This window comes from Gobio gobio (genome assembly GCF_949357685.1).
Source record: "Gobio gobio genome assembly, chromosome: 9".
Taxonomy (NCBI): Eukaryota; Metazoa; Chordata; class Actinopteri; order Cypriniformes; family Gobionidae; genus Gobio; species Gobio gobio.
The window spans coordinates 6,025,923-6,050,049 of NC_137115.1; positions in this window are offsets into that span (position 1 = coordinate 6,025,923).

The following is a 24,127-nucleotide window of genomic DNA, read 5'->3' on the forward strand; positions in this document are numbered from 1 at the left end:
CCGCAGACGCAGATAGATTAGGTCAGTTCTCTTGCGCGGCTGCTTCACTAGCATCGTCGGCAGTGTTGCCACAGTTACTTTGAAAAAGTAACTTAGTTACTTTACAGATTACTTGATTTTAAAAGTAACTAAGTTACTTTACAGATTACTTGATTTTAAAAGTAACTAAGTTAGATTACAAGTTACTTTATTAGTTACATTCATCAGTTGCCGACAACACCTCTGCAGCCTCAACATAAAAATGACAACCGTTTTTGCCAACACTAAACATAAAACATGTTACACTATACTAAACATAAAACACTAAACATAAAACCCTAAACATGTTAATGAAAAGGTACAAATTACTTTGTTTTTATTAAATACATTTATGAAAAACAATTTATATTTAATTTTTAATTTATATTTATATATGAATGTAAATAATTATATGGGCCTACAAAAATTACAAGATTTATATTTTATTGTAAACGTAATGTGCAGCTCTGTAAAGGGACAACAAATATATGATCGATCCGTGAGAACAATATATTTTTTAATAATCTTTAAGTGCACAAAACTATGAAAATATATGAAACGCTTCAAAACAGAGCGGCAACAAAGCGCTTATGCGCATCCCGGGTGCAGAATGATGCGCTTAAAGCAACATGGAATCAGAGTGTGCAGTGCAGCGCGAGTGCACATTGAAAAGTCCACGGCATAAAGAGAAGATGAGCGTCGAGCTCACTATGTAGCCTATCGGTCCAAACATTCACTGATTATTTGTTTCTTCACAGTTTTTAATTCTGGTTATTGTGCGTGTGATGCTAATTAATAGTCCTTGTGTTGTCACCTGAGTAGCGAGCACAACATCTTTCAGAAACCGCAAGATAAACTCCAGGAAGATAAATTATTTTATCAACATATCAAGTATTATAACGGGAATATATCATATGGAGTGAGCTTTACCGTGCTGCTGCTGCTGACTGGAACCGAACGACGCGCAGTTTGAATGCTGAACGGAGAATGACAGAGCAGCGGAGGAAAGACATTCAGCTATGGCTTTAGATGACTTTGTAGGCTACTAGCAAATAATAATATACTAATAATGATTGCTGAAGGATAATGTGACAATATATATTTCTGATGATTATTTAATTATCACGACATGCCTAATCTGAACAAGTGACTGCCTGTCTTGAGTTTTGTCGACAGACGGAGCGGCCGCCTCGTAATTCTCTATGCAGGAAAAACCCTGCTGAGACTAAACAAGAAAGCAAAAATATATATTTTTACTAAGGAAAATGACAAAAAAAAGTAACTCACAGTGACTTGGTTAAGTTACTTTAATCTGATTACTGGTTTGGAAATAGTAACGCGTTAGATTACTCGTTACTGGAAAAAGTGGTCAAATTAGAGTAACGCGTTACTAAGTAACGCGTTACTGGCATCACTGATCGTCGGCATCGGGAGTTAACGCAGTTTGAGCAGCGGCTCGCATTGATAAGGCTCCGGGTTTGTGTCTGTTACAGACAATCCACCCTCCTCCACTTCAGGTGAAGGTAGGAGAAATGACCGCTCTGTTGCAAAGCTGGCGTCACTCCAGTCATTCTCCATCTTTGCGACTCGCGAGTCTGACAGCTGTCAATCAATCCGTCACTGCGGGTCTCAGGTGCACGCCCTCCGCTCAGCCCCGCCCTCGGTTCGTCCCCTCTGTGTCCGCCGGGATCTGCCCACTTTTCCAGCATTTTTTGAAAATTGCCAGTGGGTGGAGTTAAGCTCTGAGCAGGGGTTTAGTTACCCTTTAATGAGCTTCTGGGTTCATGAATATTAATCACGTTGTCAGCGCTCATTCAAACTGATTTGTTGAAATCAAAACACAGTGCAGCCAGCCAATGAGATTCCCGTTTGTGCATTCGTTTCTTCCTGTTCATGAAAGGCTGAATAATTCCAAATAAACGCCATTATTTTACAGGAAAATACAACAAAGGGTATTATTTACATGTAGCACGTCAATTCTGTGTGGTATAAGACTCTCTCGCTCTCTCTTTGAGTGTGTGTGAAACACTGAGCGCTCTCAGTCGCGTGCCTCACACTTGTGTTTACTGTGCGTCAAATACACAGCGCATTCATTGAGTTGAACTGAAATAGTATGCTTTACCGATCGATTGAGACAGAACGAATCTCTTAAGCGCTCAGTCCAAGTGCTCAGCGAGTGAAAATACATCTGTATGTACAGGTTCAGATTGCCCTCAGGTACCCCCTCGTTTAGCTATAAACTCTTCCGCAGCTTTCGCTGTTTTCGCTCTGCACGTGAGATGCGGATTCAGTGCCGCCGCTCCCATTGCACGGCGCTTAGGGCACCGAATGCTGTGGGGGGCACCACAAGAAAATTCTCTCTCCAACCCCCGTTCAGCTATACAAAGTGATGAACGCAGCCACCGCGGCCATAATAAAGTAATAACGGCCAGCGGCGGCACTGTGCGGATGGGTCGCGCCATCAACGAGGCTTTATCGTTATTATCGCGGGAAGACAAATTCTTATCGTGGGGAGAATTTTTACCGGTATATCGCAAACGATAAAATATCGCCCATCCCTAGTGTGAACTAACATGAACAAACCATGAACAGCTGGATTTATATTCACTAACGTTAACAAAGATGAACAAATACAGTAACAAATGTATTGCTCATGACTAGTTCATGTTAGTTAATACATTAACTAATGTTAACGAATGACCATTATTCTAAAGTGTTACAGAATTATGTACTAAATGCAATAAGGGAAATTAGACTTTGCGTTCACAGAATGATCATGAAAATATTCAGTAATATTCCAGCAAAGTACTGACATGAATGAGCTGAGGGCGATTGGGGTTTCTATACCAGTATAATGTTCCTCATACGTGAAAAACATCATGAACCACACTGGTTGCATAAGTCTGGGCTCTCATACACACACACTGAAGCTTATTGATGTTGTGAATGAGCAATATTATTTAGGGACAGATTTACGATCAGCTTGCTCTGGGGCAAACCCTTTTTTGCCGATAAAAAACTACTGTCAGGATTTCCTAAAGACACGCAGTTATAAATTAGCGCTGAAAAGGCGTGGACAGGGTTATTTTTGCGGCTGACCTTGTTGCATATACATAGTTTCTAGCCTAGAAATCTAGACGCAGAGTCTAGCAACTCTCGGCAGGGGCGTAAATCACGGGGGGGACGGGGGGGACAGGACCCCCCCCAATCTGAGGGCTGTCCCCCCCTAAAAACCATGCTGAGTATTGTAAATAATATAATGATATATATTTAAAATAAATGTGTAAATAGTAAAACAATACAAAAGCAAACGGGCTTAAGTTTAGAAACATTTTGAGTCCCCCCTCCCCCTTGCCCCACAGTGGTTTGATCCACCGCACCTCAACTAACGTTACCCATAGAACGTAAAAAAACTACCACCACAAGTTTGGGGAGAGAACAAAGCTCTTCAGACAGCAGTTGTGAAACTCTAGTAAGCTGTCAATGCTATTTTATTCACTTTAAACATCAGATGAAGTGACTCTTTTCTCTTTAATACAGATTAGGCAACTGCTCAATACAGCACGAGCCGAACGAGAGTCAGATTTTATTCATCACTAGAGCAAACAGTTGACAGACAAGATGATCGCGGAAGTTTTGGTTTCAAAGCGAAATGTAAAAGTGCCTATTTAAGGGAGTGTGTCATTGTACGTTTTCTTGCTGTGTTTTTCATTAAGAATAATAGGCTAATGAACCCATAATTCAAGCAACCCGCCCTCGAATTGGCGCAAATATATGCGCACGCCGCTCTGTCAGATCTGTGTAGGGTTTTGCTCAATATGATAAGTGGCAGATCAGAGGGCTTGCTGCAGTTGAATATCTAAAGATCTGAATATCATAGTATAAAATACTATGTGGAGGATGCAAGATAATTTTATATAATATGACTGTGTGGTGAACCTTACTCATATTTAAACAACTATTGCTTTGTGTTGTTGGTCAGATAAAATGACAGAGAAAAGAAAAACGGACATTAGATAATTTTTCAGTGCACCAAACGCCAAATAAGCACAAATTGTTTTTTTTTTTTTTTTTTTTTTTTTGTGGTACACATATCCTTACAAGTACGATTTTGGCTGTATTATTTGTGTCCCCTTCAAAAATTGCTCTTGAGAAATTTCATGTTTATCGTCCCCCCCTACTGTTAGATCAAATTTACGCCCCTGACTCTCGGTAGACCTGAGAGCTGAAAAAAACAAACTCTGGTCAGGCCAATCACAGCGTGTGTAGAGGTTTTGCGTGCTACTCGTAAACAAAGAAGCTGGCGAACAGCTGTCTTTTGAATCGGCTTTGGCCGCGACTCTGGAAGACTTGGAGTTAAGCTTTTCTTTGAGAAAAGAACAAAGAACAGCACTGAAGTCATGCTTAAGAAAAAAAGATGTGTTCAAAGTTTTGCTGACCGGATACGGCGAAAGTCTATCAACTAACGTTAGCTCGGCTTCACCTTCGACTTTGCTCTGGTTGGTTGTAGTGCTATCCAATGGCGTGCTGAGGGAATTTGAAAGACAACCGTTTATCCCGCCCCTCGGATTGAGCCCTGTCAACATAGTACATAGTTTCCCTTTCAGGCGCAAAATTCATGGGACGAGAGTATTTCAATTAATCATGAAAGGTGATTTCCTAAGGTTTGTGCTCGTCAGTTTACTGGTGTTTGCGCCATTATTTACCACCCAAAAAATGGGTAGATTGCATGGGTCACTGTGGAAATGATCCGGCTGCGTCTTTATGTATATACTAATTCGTACGTCGTCAGTAGATCACATGCAAAACTGTCCACTCCCATTGGCGCTTTTATCGACCTGTTCTCAATCCCAAGGCGTCAAAATCTGAAGCATGGTCAAGTGCCTTCCACGTCACAATGAAGACGCTTAAAGTCCCCCCAGGCGTCACTATATCAATGCGCTGGGTGCTCCATTCATTTCAATGAGAAACCTTTGGCGTCATACACAGATGCGTTGGGCATGGGAATGTTATCATCATGATGAAATTATCTATAGGGATTTAATTTTGCCATTATGACATGTTGGCGTGTTATTCTCAATTTAATCTTTTATTTACATGTATTATTATTTTTTTAGTTTACGCTATTTAGACACGTTTGAATACATAACCCGACCCCATCCCATCCCTTAACCTGCCCATATGTGTATTATATGATATTAAAACACAGGATATAACAGGCAGATGCGACTGCAGGCACAATTTAGTCAAAAAGTACAAATATTCTAAGTGTTCTGAGGTCAAAAGTTTGATTTGTGTGAAGAAAATCCCCAAAAGCGATCAGTGTCTCCATCCGCAATTTCAATTGCCACTTGAAGAAACGTTACGTCAGATTTCATAGTGAAATTGCATTGGCTCTCGTATGTCTCGTGACCGATTGTGTCATGCTAAAGAGTCGTGTGTATCATTAGAATGAGATATGAATGAGTACATTGCGTTCATGGAGCGGTGGGATCATCTTTTCAGCGATTAAATATAAATGAACATTACGATCAACTCTGTTCTTTACATGAAGATATCGTATGACTTCAGAAGACTTGGAATGTAACATGAGTTAATACTTTTATTTGGTGAGTTTTTACAATAAATACCTGTGACTGTAATTTTATTTGCCTGTTATGTGTTTTATATTGTTGAGAATTGGGTAGGTTTATGGTAGGATTGGGGTTAGTTGCTCCAAAATATAAAAGTAGCCTATAAATGTTCATAAAATCATGTCTGCTTTTACAAACGCAAAGATTTAAATGTGTCTTGATTAGACGCATTGGGCAAACAACTGCTGACATAGTTTGACGTGGAAGGCACTTGACCATGCTTCAGATTTCGACGCCTTGGGAGTGAGAACGGGTTGCTTTAATGCAATTGTGCTCTCAGATTTTAGTAAATCTGGCCCTTATTTGGTAAATGAGAACAATTGGGAGATATAGTCTAGGATTAGCTGAAGCTGCTTCATTGATTTTCCTTCGGTTTGTGTTTTATCTATCTTGCCTTGTTCCATTCCTCTGTCCATCAGTTAATATTCAATGTAATTTACGTTCCTCTTGATTTCAGAAAAGCAAACCTAAGTAGAATAAAAAGAAATCGTGTAAGTTGGCTGAACGCTCCGTCATTTAACCTAAAGCAGCTGCTCTTTAATAAAGCGTGCAATAACTTTCCAATCAGAGGTAATGCTTGTAAAACGAAATAGTGTTTTAATGCTTTTAGCCTTTTGTGCAGCGTACCTATAGACGAGCTGGAAAGTTACTCCTACCTGTAGACCCATGAAAGCTCTTTTTGCAGTGTTATTTTCCCCATTTTCCTCTCTTTGATGGAGTCATAGGGCCCGTTGCAGGAGCCAAGGGTGTCTTAAAAATATATGAACCGGGTAATTGCAGCGATCAGAAGGATAATCGTGTCCGGACGATGGCGCGGTTACAGCGGGCTATGTTTTTCTTTCAAAAGTACACGTTCATATAAACTTCTTGGGTTAGTAATGCAAACATCATTGACATTTAGATGTAATTTTTTTGTGCCGTTTTATGTACATGTGTATGGCTATACATGGACGTGTGTGTACATGCATTCCTCGTGTCATCGTTTGACAGACAATGACTTTTTGTTTATTTTGGAGGCCAATCTATACTTTTCTTCATTCCTTTTCCCCTCTGGCCTATGTGTGCTATAGCTCCAGCGTTAACATACCGCATTAAAGGCTGTCAGTCAAACTGACTAACCCCACCCACTGACTCTCTCACGACCCCATCCTGACCTCCAGCCTGTTGGAGGAAGCAGGTGCCCACAGAATCGGCTCTGACATCCACCTCTGTCAGAGCGTTCGTTAAAAATGAGCATAAATGGTCTATGATGGGAGAAGTCTCTCAACACCTGCCACTCAGAAATCCACGCTTCCTCTTTTTTTTCTCTTTCCTGCTGGAAAGTATCCTGCAAAAGCACACAGACTGGGTTTGTTCATAACCAACAAAAATGAGAAAGAAAACAGACGGCCTGACGTTAATACCTTTAATTCTCTTCTCCGCAGCCTTGGCCGTGGTGCCGAGCATTTATGATCAAGGGTCTGAGATCCGGTCTATCAACACAGGAAAGTGTAGGAATGGGATTAGGCAAGATGGGGACATCAGTGCAGTTAGAAACACACTGTCACTGAACACTCAAGGATGAACTCTCTCTATTGATTGCGTTGTTTTCTTGCACATTGTCGCTGAAATTTGATGCTCAAAGTTGATGTTATTGATATGGTCAGAGTCTTGCATGTTTCATTATATTATTAACATTTTACCGAAATCAAGATCAAATGTACTTACAAGATTTTTGATCAGCGCGTTTTGGAGAATTTCGGACATGTGTTTTGTCTTTCACTAGAATGGCCTCATCTGAGGCAGTAAGTGCATCGCATTTCATCAACTTGTATATTAAGTTTACCATGGCTATGTGGGTGCTAAGTATTTTTTTTCTTTTTTCTGTCATTTTCCCAAAATCTCAAGTTATAAAAGATGGAAGTGTTACAGACACGCTTTTTAAGGCAGTATTGGCTGTGATTTAAGGACAAATGCTTGATTAAGACACTCTTCTCCGCTCCTCAAATAAATAAAACATTAGCATTAATATACACTCTAAAAAATGCTGGGTTAAAATCAACCCAAATTGGGTTGTTTTGGCAACCCAGCGCTGGGTCAAAAAGGGACGTACCCAGCGCTGGGTTGTTTTAACCCAGCATGTTGGGTTAAATGATTGACCCAGCATGCTGGGTTGTTTTTTTAACCTAAATTTTGGTGTAAAATTACTACATTGCTGGATTAAAATGAACCCAAAATGGGTTTGTAGTTAAAGCCAGAAATCTTGGAAATTATAAAATCACTTTTACACACAAAAATGACTATGAAAGGTTTAAAATGTATTAAAAAATGAGAATAAGGGCAAACATGGTCAAAAGTAACAAAGTGGATGTGAGAAGAACTGCAAATCAACACAGTTTATAGTTAAATGAAATGTTTTTTTTAACAGTTCAATGAACATTGATGAATATAACTTGCATTTAAGACCAAATTAGACTTTTTAACATAAGTTAACATGACTAAAGTTTTTTTTACAAAATAACATTAATGATGAACACAAACCACAACATTAGCGCTGGCATTATAACATTTGCATAAGTTATTGAATTTTCTAGCTAAGACACAAGTATACATGTGAAAGAGTGTGAGAATGAGAGAGCGTGAATTCCTCGACAAATGTTCAGTGCTTGTTCAGTGTTGTTTAGTGAATACAGATTAAATGCTAACCCAGCATTCTTACCCGCAGTCTCAACCCAGCATTTTTTAGAGTGTGTGTATATATATATATATATATATATATATATATACACCGATCAGGCATAACATTATGACAGGTGAAGTAACACTGATTATCTCTTCATCACGGCACCTGTAAGTGGGTGGGGCATATTAGGCAGCAAGTGAACATTTTGTCCTCAAAGTTGATGTGTTAGAAGCAGGAAAAATGGGCAAGCGTAAGGATTTGAGCGAGTTTGACAAGGGCCAGATTGTGATGGCTAGACGACTGGGTCAGAGCATCTCCAAAACTGCAGCTCTTGTGGGGTGTTCCCGGTCTGCAGTGGTCAGTCTCTATCAAAAGTGCTCCAAGGAAGGAACAGTGGAGAACCGGCGACAGGGTCATGGGCGGCCAAGGCTCATTGATGCACGTGGGGAGCGAAGGCTGGTCCGTGTGGTCCGATCAAACAGACGAGCTACTGTAGCTCAAATTACCCAAGAAGTTAATGCTGGGTTCTGATTGAAAGGTGTCAGAATACACAGTGCATCACAGTTTGTTGCGTATGGGGCGGCAGAGCCGCTGACCAGTCAGGGTGCCAATGCTGGTGCGTGGCTTACCTGGGGAACACATGGCACCAGGATGCACTATGGGAAGAAGGCAAGTCGGCAGAGGCAGTGATGCTTTGGGCAATGTTCTGCTGGGAAACCTTGGGTCCTGCTATCCATGTGGATGTTACTTTGACACATACGTACCTAAGCATTGTTGCAGACCATGTACATCCTTTCATGGAAACTGTATTCCCTGGTGGCTGTGGCTCTTTCAGATGATAATGCGCTCTGCCACAAAGCAAAAATGGTTCAGGAATGGTTTGAGGAGCACAACAACGAGTTTGAGGTGTGACTTGGCCTCCAAATTCCCCAGATCTCAATCCAATCGAGCATCTGTGGGATGTGCTGAACAAACAAGTCCGATCCATGGAGGCCCCACCTCACAATTTACAGGACTTAAAAGATCTGCTGCTAACATATTGGTGCCAGATACCACAGCACACCTTCAGGGGTCTAGTGGAGTCCATGCCTCGACATGTCAGGGCTGTTTTGGCAGCAAAAGGGGGGCCAACACAATATTAACATATAGTTATGCCTGATCGGTGTATAATCATATATATTGTTTTCTGAAGGATCATGTGACACCGAAGACAGGCATATTGACTGAAACTTTTTACCTATATATATATAAATACAACCAGTTCTTTACTTACCCTTGCATTGCAAACAAGCAGAGACGGTCCAAACTGTGGTTAATGGAAATTTTTTTCTCACAGCATAGCGTGGTTTCTAGTTTTAATTCAGATCTGATAACATATACAACGTTTGAGGTACATGCATACACAATAGTCAGTTATTTACTGCTATAATCAATAGAAAACTCCAACGTCTGTAGTGGTGTGTTACTCATTTCATAATATACTTAATAGTTATGCATTAAAAATAGCTATTATGCTAGATCCAGAGAAATGGTTTCATATCATTCAAATAATTTATTAAATATTTTAAATTTAATGAAATACCGGTGACCGTTTAGTATCATCACAGACAATCTGGACTTTTCTAAAATGTAAACTACTGTTGTGATCATTTCAAGGTAGGAGACATCTTGCAAACATTATTAAGATTATATTGATATAAAGTAGAACTTGAGGGACACAATGTGTATTTTTCAATATAATACATGGTGCATCTCAAAATAAGCCCTTATAATAGTTAAATAAGCACTTGAGTATTGAGTTGATATTGTTGCTGTGAATTTGTTACATATTCATACTTCACAATATAACGTATTTTTAATATTACAATACAAATGTGCAAGCATTGCCTGATTTACAGGTATTTAAAGTTTATTTCTTCTGTTTGATGTTAAGAGAAATCCTCCGATGAAGGAAGCACAGACCCGCTGCATTTAGTTCAACTGGATTTTGGCTTTTTAGCAAATAAAATGCTAATGCACTGTAAGAGTTTAGTGAATTGACTCTTGGCACATTTTTTTCTCAAACAGGAACGTCAGTAAATTAAATGACATTGGCTTCAAAAACAGCTGCACGGTGTGACTGTACATCATCCATTATTGAGCAGGGAATCCATTGTGCACCCGAAAGTAATGAATCAGTTTTTCTTGTGTCAAATCTTTTTTTGAACAGTTCGTTGGAATTCAAGTCCTCCAGCCTGACTGTGTTCATGCACTACTGAAGCATATCATTTCCATAAGACACATTGGTTTTTGCTACAGCCTGTCAACAAATACGTAATTGCGCAGCGATTTCCAAAGGCAGTTGATCCTGCATTACACAGTCTGCAGCGTGGCAGTCCTTCCCGCTCCCACTGATGTTTCCTTGGCTCTGAAAGCAGCCTCTCTTATAAATCTGAGTAGCAGTGTAAAATGGGGATTACAAGCTTGTAGCGAACGTTTCATGAAGTGCATTAAGAGTTGTTTTTATCATAATAGGAAACCAACAGTTGAGGTCTGGCACGAAAACTCCTGCGCCCATTCAAACACTGTGACTGAACTGTGTCTGCGCTTTTCAATTGGCATTGACTTACACATGGATTCCAGCACAAAGAATTTGCATGAAAGTCTTTTTTGGCTCTGGCTTTAACGGAGCCTTAGATCATGTTGAGAGAAAACACAACACGAAAGCCATGGAGCAGACAAGACGCCCCGAGTAGACCGGGCTGCGCTGGTGGCTTCTGGGAGAGTGTGCGTGCAGCTGTGCCCAGTGATGACTTATAGCTGGACCAGCTGGGTGACAGTGACCGCTGTGCCCTCCTCTTCCATCTGCACTGTCTGTCCATCCCCATCACAGCCTTAATGGAGTGTTTGGGCACCAGAACAGGCGGATCACATGTCCCGCAGACTCCACGCTATCTGTGCCGTGTCTGACTCATCTCTCTGCGGATCTCTCAGGGACCAGGGTTGAAGTTTTGGACGGCAGAGGGATAGTTCATCCAAAAAAATGTACAAATGTCATTGTTTACTCACCCTTGTGTCGCTTGAAACCCAGATGATTCACTTTTTTCATTGACCGCAGACAAGATGCTCACACTTTTTCCACATAATGAAAGTGGATAGTGACCAAGGAATGTCAAGCTCCAAAAAATGACAAAAAAGCACGGTAAAAATAAGCTTAACACTGTTTCATAGTTTATGTGCTTAGGGTTCTGCAGCTTGTTTTTATTTTTTTTGGACTCTTAAAGGATAAGTTCACTTAAAAAAAATAAAAATTGAAAATGATCCCATGATTTACTCACCCTCTAGCCATCCTATGTGTATATGACATGTCTTCTTTCTGTTGAACACAATCAGAGCTATATTAATAAATGTCCTGACGCTTCCGAGCTTTATAATGGCGGTGACGGGGTCCATTGAGTTTGAAGCTCAAAGAGTGCATCCATCCATCATAAACTTCCTCCATACGGCGCAGGAGATTAATAAAGGTCTTCTGAAGCAAAGCAATGCTTTGTGTAAGAAAAATATCCATATTTAAAACGTTGTAAAGTTAAATATCTAGCTTCCGCCAGACCATCTTCCATATTCAACTTATGAAAAAAATTTAACTGGCGCAACGGATGACGTCGGACGTAGCGTAAGTTTTTTAAACTGTGCGAGGCGTTACACTATCTTCATAAGTTGAATACAGAATGCGGTCTGGCGGAAGCTGTTTTACTTCATAATGTTTTAAATATGGATATGTTTCTTACAAAAACCCATGCCTTTATTAACCCATGAAGCCGTGTGGAGTACAAGATGGATGAATGCACTTTTTTGAGCTTTAAACTCATGAGCCCTGTTCCCTGCCATTATAAAGCTTGGAAGAGCCAGGATATTTATTAAATATAACTCTGATTGTGTTCATCAAATAGAAGAAAGTCATATACACCAAGGATGCCTTAGGGCGGGAGTAAATCATGGGATACATTTCATTCAAAATTAAACTAATCCTTAATGCCAAAGTATACTATTTTGTATAATAATAATAATAATAATAATAATACATTTTATTTGAAACACACTTTATATAAAACACAATCTCAAAGTGCTACAGATTTAAAACAATCAAAAAATATAAATAAAACTGAAAAATTAAGAAGTAACAAATCAATCAAAAGCTCTGCTAAAAAGGTGGGTTTAAAGACCACGTTTAAAAGCATCTGCAATCTGTGGGGTCCGCAAGTTGTCAGGGAGAGCATTCCACAGACGGGGGGCTGCTGAGCAGAAGGCCCAATCTCCCATAGTACGGAGTTTGGTCGTGGGAGTTTTGAGAAGATGCGTTGAAACAGAACGGAGATTACGTGTGGATGTTTGTGTGGTGAGGAGTTCCTTGAGATAGGAGGCTGCGTCACCATGGATGCACTGGTAAGTAAGGAGGGAGATCTTATACTCAATCCTGAGCGAGACAGGAAGCCAGTGGAGTGATTTGAGAATGGGGGTGATATGGTTGTATTTGCGCACCCTCATCCATCCGGATCCTAGCAGCGCTTTTCTGAATATACTGTAGCTTCTGGAGATTTTTGCCAGGGATCCCGATAAGGAGCGCATTGCAGTAGTCCAGCCTGGAGGAGACAAAGGCGTGGACAAGCTTCTCCGCATCTGCCAGTGTTAGTATGGGACGAAGTTTGGCAATGTTTCTGAGGTGGAAGAAGGAGGTCTTACACAGATGTTTGATGTGAGCTTCAAAAGTAAGTTGGGATTCCATTCTGACCCCCAGGTTGGTGAATGATGTGGAAAGTGGAATGTCCTGATCAGAGAAAGCAATGCTGGTGATAACGGAATTCCGGGCCTGAAGTGGTGTGCCGACTAGGATTGTTTCAGTCTTGGAGCTGTTTAGCTGCAGAAAGTTTTGCTTCATCCACGCCTTTATCTCATCCAGGCAAGTGATCAAAGTGGATGGAGTGAGGTCAGCAGAGGGGGAAGAATTTGTCCTAAGGTAAAGTTGAGTGTCATCAGCATAGCAGTGAAAAGAAATCCCATGCCGGCTGATGACACATGTAGAGGATGAACAGGAAGGGGCCGAGCACTGAGCCTTGAGGGACACCGCAGGTGACGTTGTGTGACAGGGATGTACCTTCTCCCAACGCAACATATTCAGTTCTCCCAGTAAGATAAGATGAGAACAAGTAGTGGACAGAGTCAGAGAGACCGATGGTGGGATGTAAACAGTGAAGGAGGATGTTATGATCAACAGTATCGAAAGCTGCAGTTAAGTCATATGCACGTGAGGGTCAACGTACAGTGTGCGTGACGCAAATTTCGTCATCAGAAGAGTATGCATACCGCCAGATTTTTGTAACCGCACGTACTTTGCCTGTACTTTGTACTTTTTTGCAGTATTTACATGGGTTGTAACTTGTGGCAAGAGATTGCTCAAAACTGCGCATGCGTCGAACGCCTGTGTACAAGTCAGAAAAACAATACTTTGCAAGGCGTTCACGTTTACTTTCTGCATTGCACCCTCACCATTAACTTTCATTGTAACAAATTGTGATTTTAATTGTCATTTTCACAACGTACACTGTTTCAAAGCAGCTCTAGAGAAAGCCATGATGTTAATGTTTGTAATATCTTAATATGAATTCCTTATAGTCAAGTTTAGTAAAATACAGCTGGATGATGATATAATTTTTCATTTTGTAGCAATAAAAGCAATCAAGCAGTTTTATATTTATATATATTGCTTTATGTTGATTTACTGTATGTATGTGGAAAAGATTACATATACTTACTGTAAATACATTTTATATGGAGCTGTGACAATATAGTTACAGTAGTGGCCAATAATGGTGTTCAGATGGGATATTTGTTTTAAAGACCCTACAAGTTTGATTAAAACATGAAAATATGAAAGAACAAAACACTAAACTTGGTTAAGGTATTTGACAAATAAGGTATTACGGTATTATTTGTTAAAGGGACAATTCGCCTAAATATTTAAATTAGCCCATGATTTACTCACCCTCAAGTTATATACTTTTTTAATATAACTCTGATTGTGTTCGTCTGAAAGAAGAATGCCATATACATCTAGGATGACTTGAGGGTGAGTAAATCATGGGCTAATTTTCATTTTTGGGTGAACTATCCCTTTAAGGTCTCTGACAAAATGGCTGTGTCATTTAAAAGGCAAACTACAGCTAGAGGTTTTATTTTACAATGCAAAAAAAAAAGCATACATTGACTACAACATAATGCACGTGTTCATAATTTCTTGGCAAAAAATGTCTGAGCAGTTTTACGTTTCATTGCGTAATCACAATAAAACAATTGACTCCGAGCACAACTTCATAATATGCTTACAAAATCTTTAACAACATTTTGATAATATTTGAATAAAGGTTGAAGTTGTTAATTTTCCTAGTCCGGTCATCACTTTTGGCCACGTCTAATGGAGTCGTCTATTCACAGGTGTTGGAGCATCTGAAGTCTTCATAAGAGGCTGGATCCAGACCGGAGCTGACGTACTCTCGTTACCTCGGGATGGGCGTCCCGAGATAAAACAGAAAAGCAAATGGAGGATAATTAGCGTAGCTGCCGTGCATAACATTAAGCAAAGATAATCATGTGCATTTGATCTGATATAACTGGAGTACAAGGTTATGAGATTAATTATGTGAATGCTTGGCTAAAGAGATGCGTCTTTAATCTAGATTTAAACTTTGAGTCTAAACCCCGAAGATTATCAGGACATTATTATTATTATGCGGGTAAAGTTGGATATTAAACAGGTCTGCTTCTTAGAGGTGGTTCAAGTCAAGCCATTGAGGTCTAGATCATAAGCATTCCCTCAAAATCTCCCCAAAAAACGACAAACAAGAGAATGTGTGGATCTTTAGGTTTGTGGCCTTGTGTGTAAGGCAGAGTGTTTAACGTTAATGTGTGTGTAGGCGGCAGCGCCATCTCACAGACGCTGGGCAGATTGTTGACCGGTGTATTTGACTGAGTGAGCGGGGGTGGACTGCTGAAGGGTAATTGCTACTGTAAATACATTTGCAAGTATCTAAAATAACACCAACCAGCTGCCCGCATGGAACAGCATTAACCGCCATTAATTAGGTGTGAGATGAAAAAGATTGATAGCCTTTAGATGTGCTGATTGGTAAATTGACTGAGAAAATGTAGAGACTATTAAGCTGATTGGTCGTCTTCCACAGATGATTTTTCCAATGCTGAAAATCAAGCTGAAATCAAAATTTATCCTACTTGAGTATTTTTTTTTACCCTACAGAATGTACCCTACTTGAGTACTCAAGAATGTTCCTGAATGATTCATTGGTGCACATTATCCCAAATAAAAATATAACCGTACCTTTCCAGCTGTCATTACAAATCGCTCAACTTTTCGACCCCTCTCCTGCAATATCATTCTGGTCCATTTGATCCATTCAGTTACTTTTGGGTGAGATAAAGTGTTCTACATCTCTAACTGAATATACGCATATACAGTCAGCTGAAGGATTATTAGGAACACCTGTTCAATTTCTCATTGATTCAATTATCTAATCAACCAATCACATGGCAGTTGCTTCATTGCATTTAGGGGTGTGGTCCTGGTCAAAACAATCTCCTGAACTCCAAACTGAATGTCAGAATGGAAAAGAAAGGTGATTTAAGCAATTTTGAGCGTGGCATGGTTGTTGGTGCCAGACGGGCCGGTCTGAGTATTTCACAATCTGCTCAGTTACTGGGATTTTCACGCACAACCATTTCTAGGGTTTACAAAGAATGGTGTGAAAAGGGAAAAACATCCAGTATGCGGCAGTCTGTGGGCGAAAATGCCTTGTTGATGCTAGAGGTCAGAGGAGAATGGGCCTACTGATTCAAGCTGATAGAAGAGCAACTTTGACTGAAATAACCACTTGTTACAACCGAGGTATGGAGCAAAGCATTTGTGAAGCCACAACACGCACAACCTTGAGGCGGATGGGCTACAACAGCAGAAGACCCCACCAGGTACCACTCATCTCCACTACAAATAGGAAACAGAGGCTACAATTTGCACGAGCTCACCAAAATTGGACAGTTGAAGACTGGAAAAATGTTGCCTGGTCTGATGAGTCTCGATTTTTGTTGAGACATTCAGATGGTAGAGTCAGAATTTGGCGTAAAAACAGAATGAGAACATGGATCCATCATGCCTTGTTACCACTGTGCAGGCTGGTGGTGGTGGTGTAATGGTGTGGGGGATGTTTTCTTGGCACACTTTAGGCCCCTTAGTGCCAATTGGGCATTGTTTAAATGCCACGGCCTACCTGAGCATTGTTTCTGACCATGTCCATCCTTTTATGACCACCATGTACCCATCCTCTGATGGATACTTCCAGCAGGATAATGCACCGTCACAAAGCTCGAATCATTTCAAATTGGTTTCTTGAACATGACAATGAGTTCACTGTACTAAAATGACCCCACAGTCACCAGATCTCAACCCAATAGAGCATCTTTGGGATGTGGTGGAACGGGAGCTTCGTGCCCTGGATGTGCATCCCACAAATCTCCATCAACTGCAAGATGCTCTCCTATCAATATGGGCCAACATTTCTAAAGAATGCTTTCAGCACCTTGTTGAATCAATGCCACGTAGAATTAAGGCAGTTCTGAAGGCGAAAGGGGGTCAAACACAGTATGAGTATGGTGTTCCTAATAATCCTTTAGGTGAGTGTATATTCAACTGCTCATTAACACAAATATCTATTCAGCCAATCGCATGGCAGCAACTCACATGTAGACATGGTTAAGATGATCTGCTGAAGTTCAAACTGAGCATCAGAATGAGGAAGAAAGGTGATTTAAACGTGGCATGGTTGTTGGTTATTTCAGAAACTGCTGATCTACTGGGATTTTCATGAACAATCATCTCTAGGGTTTACAGAGACTGGTGTAACCCAGGTTACCAAAAATACTTGATAGAATTAAATAAATGAATCAGTACATTTTTCCTTTTCAATTTATAATTTATTTTCATGAGTATTAGGACATCCAATTAAATTATTTTGTGTTTGTAAGAACCGACCAATGAGGATCGAGGATGTTGTCTAGCGCATTTTTTTGTTTTCCGGATTTCGCACGCGGCTAGAGCTCTCTCTCTCATCGGCTGATCAGAAGAGCAGACGTGATTCGAGTCTCTCCAAAGAAAAAGTAACACATTTGACAAATCAAACAGAAATATGTGATTTTAATCGAAGTTATACATGTCCAGAGACTATTTAGACTGTGAAGAAGCGAAGTTCATGTGAAAAAGAAGTTTGAGATTTATAATGCGTGACGCAGCTACTGAGAAGAAGCCTCGTAATGCATAGTGCATTGAAAAAGACGTTTTATGAGGAAACAGAGTTCATTTATTTCTGAGAGCTGGATGAGCAGAAAAAGTCAAGTTGTAAGAAATCTACAGACCTAAAAGAGATTGAGCGTTCAAGTTCATCGTGTTTTGGTGAGTTAAAATTCTCATGTCATGTATTAATCTGGGTAAAATATTCTTAAAAATGTTCATACTAGTGAAATGTAAAAAAAAAAAAGAGCGATGTATTGTAGTTTTCCTTTAATCTGTATGATATAAGACCACATGTGGTGAACGAATGTTGAACGTTTATATATATATATGCGATCGCCATTTTGATGCTGTGTTAAACCGTGGTAATGGATGTGAGATCTGTATGTTACGAACAAAATACTAATGATGATTTTGTGACCTTGTATTCAAGGTCAGGTTTTTTTTTTCCTCTGTTCTGTTTTTTTCTTGTCTATTTCTCTGGATTTGAGTGAATCTTTATCCTGTCGAGTGCACTGCTGAGTTGCTGCAACATGATCGATGCTTAATGGAGTGGAGTTCTGGATTCCTGGATTTCGTTCTTACTCCCGTGTTCGCGGAGGGAGTGGGACTGGCGAGCCACACGGACCTAACAGCGAGCGTGATTTTGTGATACCGATCTTGTCATTGCCGATTTGGACGGTAGGATTGAACTAACAGCACTTGCACCTGATTCATTGTTCTTCCAAAAGGATTCAATCGCAGAGGATCGACTGAGAAATGCACACAATTGTCGTTCATTCCATATTCCCAAAGTTGTGAATCATTTGAGAGACTGAGCTACTGAACAAAACTTTGAAAACCGGTTTAAATTTCTGTGAAGGGAATTAAATGTGAATTTATTGTTTTGATTGATCAATGTAATTTCTTTTATTTATTTATTTTTCTTTCTTTTATTTCTCCTTTTTTTTATTAATTTGAAGCCAGAAATAGACACATTTAAAAAAAGGGATTTAAATTTCAAATTTTATTTTTCTCATTTTTCAATATTTCAAGTTTAATTCATAAGGTGAATTCCTCAATAACTGGGTTAAATTGATTAATTCAGAAAAGAAAAGAAAAAAACTGAAAGAGACTAGTGAAACCTAGAAGAAAAAAAACAAATGAGAAGTTAATTTGATTGGTTTATAGAAATTATTATTATTTTTATTTATTTTTTTATTACACTTACTTTTTGAGTCCTTTGAGCTCCCTTGAGTCTTGAATCCTGTAAGGGAAATAAGAGAGAACAGAGTTTAGGATCACAGAGAATTTTTGGGTTTTAAAGAAATTGTTGTAGTTTTATTTGTTTGGGAAATATACATTGTATTTTATTTCACTTTCTTTGTTTTTTTTGTTTTGTTTTATTATACTTGTATTTCCTTTCTTTCTTTTTTTTTTCCCCCTCCATGTCATACATTCCAATTATCACATTTAAATTTTGAAATTTGGAAAGAAATACATCGAGTTAAACCTTACCTGTTTGATGAGTGGTTCATTATTGTGACATCCTTATTCTCTGTAGACGAATCTAGCCCTTCTGATCTAACTGGTCCATACGCAGACTTTGTGTCTGTACTAAATTGAGTGGAGTGTTACAAATTTGGCGAGCCAGCCAGGAGAATTTGGAATGTCATAAAACAATAGTGACCTCTCATGTGTGTGAAAACAGTGTAGTTGTGAACTATGGATATTGTGAGACGTGAGAAAGTGAGTGTTCCTGATGCCGTTCTAGTGAGCGGTATAACGCTATCTGAATCCGATCAAGAGCTTGAATCATGGCTGATGCGTTATGGTAGTATAAAGCGAACCTTGCTCATTGATAGTCCAGCCTCAGAATTTCATCGGCAAGCTATCGTAGAGTTCCAATATAGCTCCGCAATGGATGTGTTGCGACCTTTGTTGCCGTTACGAATCGTAAGCACTTCTAATGCAGACACCTGCTTTAATGTACGTGCCTTGAGCAGTCTTTACTCGCAGACGACTGGTGGAGATGTCACTAGAGATTATCTAGAGGAACTGCAAGAAATCGCTAGAGTTAGCGGAAAACCCTTTCAAGTGGTGATTCAAGAAGAACTAAAGAAGCTTAATGCTGCTAGCTCTCCCGTTGAACCATCACCCACGTCGAGTGATGCCACTGATTATCCAATTGTGGCCGATTCTCAAACCCGTCGGTTATCAGCTCAGTCACAAAAAGTAGTCGAAGAGATAACTGCTCCTCCAACGTCAGATAGAGCATTTTTGTCAAGTAACCAACAAAGCAAATATAAAAACCTGACCAAAACCGTTGATGAAAATGCGGTGCCCACATGTACTGCTCTGCCAATGGATGTAATAAGCCCCCCTAACGTACAACGCGTAGTAGTTGAACATATTGTGCGAGCTACTGATGCTGTATCAACTCAGTACGTTCCTGTGCGCTTGAGGTCGTTTTCAGGGAAAGTTCCCAGACCAGGAAATGAACCCGACTTTGATACCTGGAGGGCGAGCGTTGATTTCTTGCTTGATGACCCATCCGTTTCTGAATTGTCTCGCACCAGAAAAATACTGGACAGTCTTCTGCCGCCAGCGGCTGATGTTGTAAAGCATGTTGGTCCTCAAGCATCTCCGTTGGTGTATCTAGAGCTGTTAGAGTCTGTCTATGGGTCAGTTGAAGATGGCGACGAGTTATTGGCAAGATTTATGACTCTGCTGCAGAATCAGGGGGAGAAACCTTCTAGCTACCTGCATCGGCTGCAAGTCATGCTGAGTGCAGCGGTGCGGAGGGGAGGCATTTCAGAAGGCGAACGTGACCGAAGTTTATTAAAGCAGTTTTGTAGAGGGTGTTGGGATAACCGCTTGCTTGCGAATTTGCGCCTTGAAGAAAGAAAGACCAACCCCCCTTCATTTGCTGAGTTAGTAATGTCGGTTAGGGCTGAAGAGGACAAGCTAGCTTCCAAAGAGCAGCGCATGCGAAGTCATTTAGGAATGAACAAACCCAGTTTACACCCTTTTAAGTCAAAGGCCATCACAAATCAGCTTTCCACCCATGTCGTGGAGGTAGGGAGTGAAACAACCGTTGAGACAGATCCGAAAAGAACAATGTCGAGTATTCACACGCAGATAGCTTCTCAGAAAATGTCAGGTTCTAAGAAGGGGCAGGGTGATTGCCAGGAATCTGTGGAGTTTTTGAAATTAAGAGCAGAAGTAAATGAGTTGAGAGCACAAGTCCAAGCTATGGAGTCAGTTGTGCCGAAAAAGACATTGTACACTGACTCAAGTTTTTCAGAACTTGCAGAGCTGAGAAAGCAAGTAGCTGAGTTAAAAACTCAAGTGGTCACATTGGAAGCACAGAAAAGTCGAACTCAACAACCGTTAGGTTCCCATAGAGATTTTGAAAGGGCGTGGCCTAGACAGTTTGAGTCGAATGAGTTTAAGCAGTCTCAGATGAGTGGGACAGGCGTGCCTCGACCTCGTCCTGGGTACTGTTTTCGCTGCGGCGAAGATGGTCACATTGTCACCCACTGTGAAAATGACCCAGACCCTTCCAAAGTGGCTAGAAAACGCTGTTTGCTAAGGGAGAAACAAGCCCAATGGGACTTGCAGAACCAGGTGAAATCACAGCAGGTAAACTCCAGGCCGTCTCTGCAGTAGGGCATGCAGAGAGCGGGGCTGAGTTTCATTGCCCTAAAAAGAGCAGAAATGTTTTTGACCCTTGTCCAAATGGTAGAATGTCAGGAAGGTTGCCAAAAGGGTTAATTGGGACAAAGTGTACTGCTCAGTTGTGCATTAATGGAATACAGGTGAATTGTTTATTGGACACTGGGTCCCAAGTGACTACGATTCCGTCTTCTTTCCACAAAGCACATTTAGCAGATCATCCAGTGAAGCCTTTAAATGCCTTGTTGGAGGTAGAAGGGGCCAATGGGCAGTCTGTACCTTATTTGGGGTATGTGGAAGTAACGTTAACTTTTCCTAAAGATTTCTTGGGGTCAGAAGCGGAAATTGGTACTCTAGCTTTAGTGGTTCCTGACTTGGTGGGAGTGCAACAGATTTTAGTTGGGACAAACTCCTTGGATGCCTTGTACGATACCCATGCTCAGGGAGATGTTGAACTCAACCCAGCTTTCAATGGGTACCGAGCTGTGCTTAAGATTTTGAGTGCCAGGCATGAGCAGAGAAATGCAGAGACTTTGGGGTGTGTAACCTTGGGTGGAGATAGGGTTGAAACAGTGCCTGCTGGTGGTATTGCAGTGTTTGATGGTTATGTTTACCTGAATGGTTGCTTTCCAGAAAACTTAGCAGTCATTGGGCCTTCGGAATTGTCTAACTTACCAGGTGGTTTAGTCATTGCCAGTGGTTTGCACACCTTGCCTAGCAAACGTTCCTTTCATGTGCCTGTGTTGGTTAGAAATGATTCCCATGCTGACATTGTGATTCCTCCAAAGACTGTGTTAGCTGAAATGTATTCTGTTCAGCAAGTGATGGAGCCTTCCCAGGGAAGTGACCCCTTACAAGCCCAAGAGAAATCACCTGAAACACAGATACCCATTGATTTTGGTGACTCACCTTTGCCGACAGAATGGAAGAGTCGTATCTCTGCTTTACTGAATGCAATGCCTGAAGTTTTTGCCGTGCATGATATGGATTATGGCCATACTGATAAGGTGAAACATCGCATTAGGCTTAGTGATGAGACCCCGTTCAAACATAGACCCAGACCGATTCATCCCCAAGATGTCAGTGCAGTTAGGAAACACTTGCAGGAGTTGTTGGACGCTGGAGTGATTAGGGAGTCTGAATCTCCTTTTGCTTCTCCAATTGTTGTTGTAAGAAAAAAAGATAATTCTGTTCGACTTTGTATTGATTTCAGGAAGCTGAACGCGCAGACCATTAAGGACGCCTATGCCCTTCCAAATCTTGAAGAGGCATTTTCTGTTCTTACTGGCTCCAAATGGTTCTCCGTTCTCGACCTGAAATCAGGATACTATCAGATTGAAATGGACGAGCAGGATAAGGAAAAGACGGCCTTTGTGTGTCCCATGGGTTTCTGGGAATTTAATCGGATGCCGCAGGGGATAACAAATGCCCCAAGTACTTTTCAGCGGCTCATGGAGCGTTGCATGGGGAGTTTGAACCGGAGTGAGGTTCTGGTCTTCATCGATGACCTGATTGTGTTTTCAGAAACCCTTGAGGAGCACGAGCGCCGTCTACTAGAAGTGCTTAACCGATTGAAAGAGTATGGCTTAAAACTTTCTCCTAACAAGTGTAAATTCTTTCAGACGTCTGTGCGGTATCTGGGGCATGTTGTGTCTCAACAGGGTGTGAGTACTGATCCAAGCAAAATAGAAGCTGTAAAAACCTGGCCGAGACCACAAAATCTTAAAGAGTTGAAATCGTTTTTAGGATTCGCCGGGTATTATCGGAGATTTGTTCAGGATTTTTCCAAAATTGTTAGACCTTTGAACGATCTCACAGCAGGGTATCCAATTGTTAGGAAGAGAACTAAGTGCAAGGAAGTAAATCGGCCCTACTTCAACCCAAAAGAGCCATTTATGGACAGATGGACCACAGAATGTCAAAGAGCGTTTGAAACCATTGTCGACAAACTGACAACTGCTCCAATTCTGGGCTATGCTGATCCCAAGCTGCCTTACTTGTTGCATACCGATGCTAGCACTACCGGGCTCGGTGCTGCTTTGTATCAAGAGCAGGAAGGACAGTTAAGGGTCATTGCGTATGCCAGTCGGGGTTTGACTCGCAGTGAGGCTAAGTATCCAGCTCATAAGCTGGAGTTTTTAGCACTTAAGTGGGCGATTACCGTTAAGTTTAGTGACTATTTGTATGGGAGTGAATTCACAGTAGTAACCGATAGTAATCCCTTAACATATGTCCTAACTTCAGCGAAACTCGATGCTACAAGCTATCGGTGGTTGTCCAGTCTGTCCACTTTCAATTTTAAAATCCAGTATCGAGCAGGTACCCAGAATCAGGATGCAGACGGGTTGTCTCGACGTCCAAACGATCAGCTTAGGGATGATTTGGAGACCCAGAAGGAACTAGAGCGCATTAAGCAGTTCACATTAAACCATTTGGGTGAGGCCGAACAGCAGGTTATGTTTCCTGAAGTGGTGAAAGCAATATGTGAGCGAAACCAGATTTACCAACCTTCTACTGTAGCCTTGGTTGAGTCCTTAGTTGTGACTGTAGATGCATTACCCCAAGCATTTATGGATGAGTGTGACCATGGCCTACCTGCCATTCCGAGATTGTCTGAGGATGATTTGATGCATAGACAGAGGGAAGATGTTGAAATAAGGGAGGTCATTGAATGTCTAGAGTCTAACAAAAGACCACCTAGTGGGAAAGGGAAGTCAGGAGACATGGGTTTGTGGCTTAAGGAATGGAATAAGTTTGAAATGAGAAATGGGCTGTTGTATCGGAAGCGTCTGGATCAAGGAAAAGTACACAGACAGCTAGCGTTGCCTA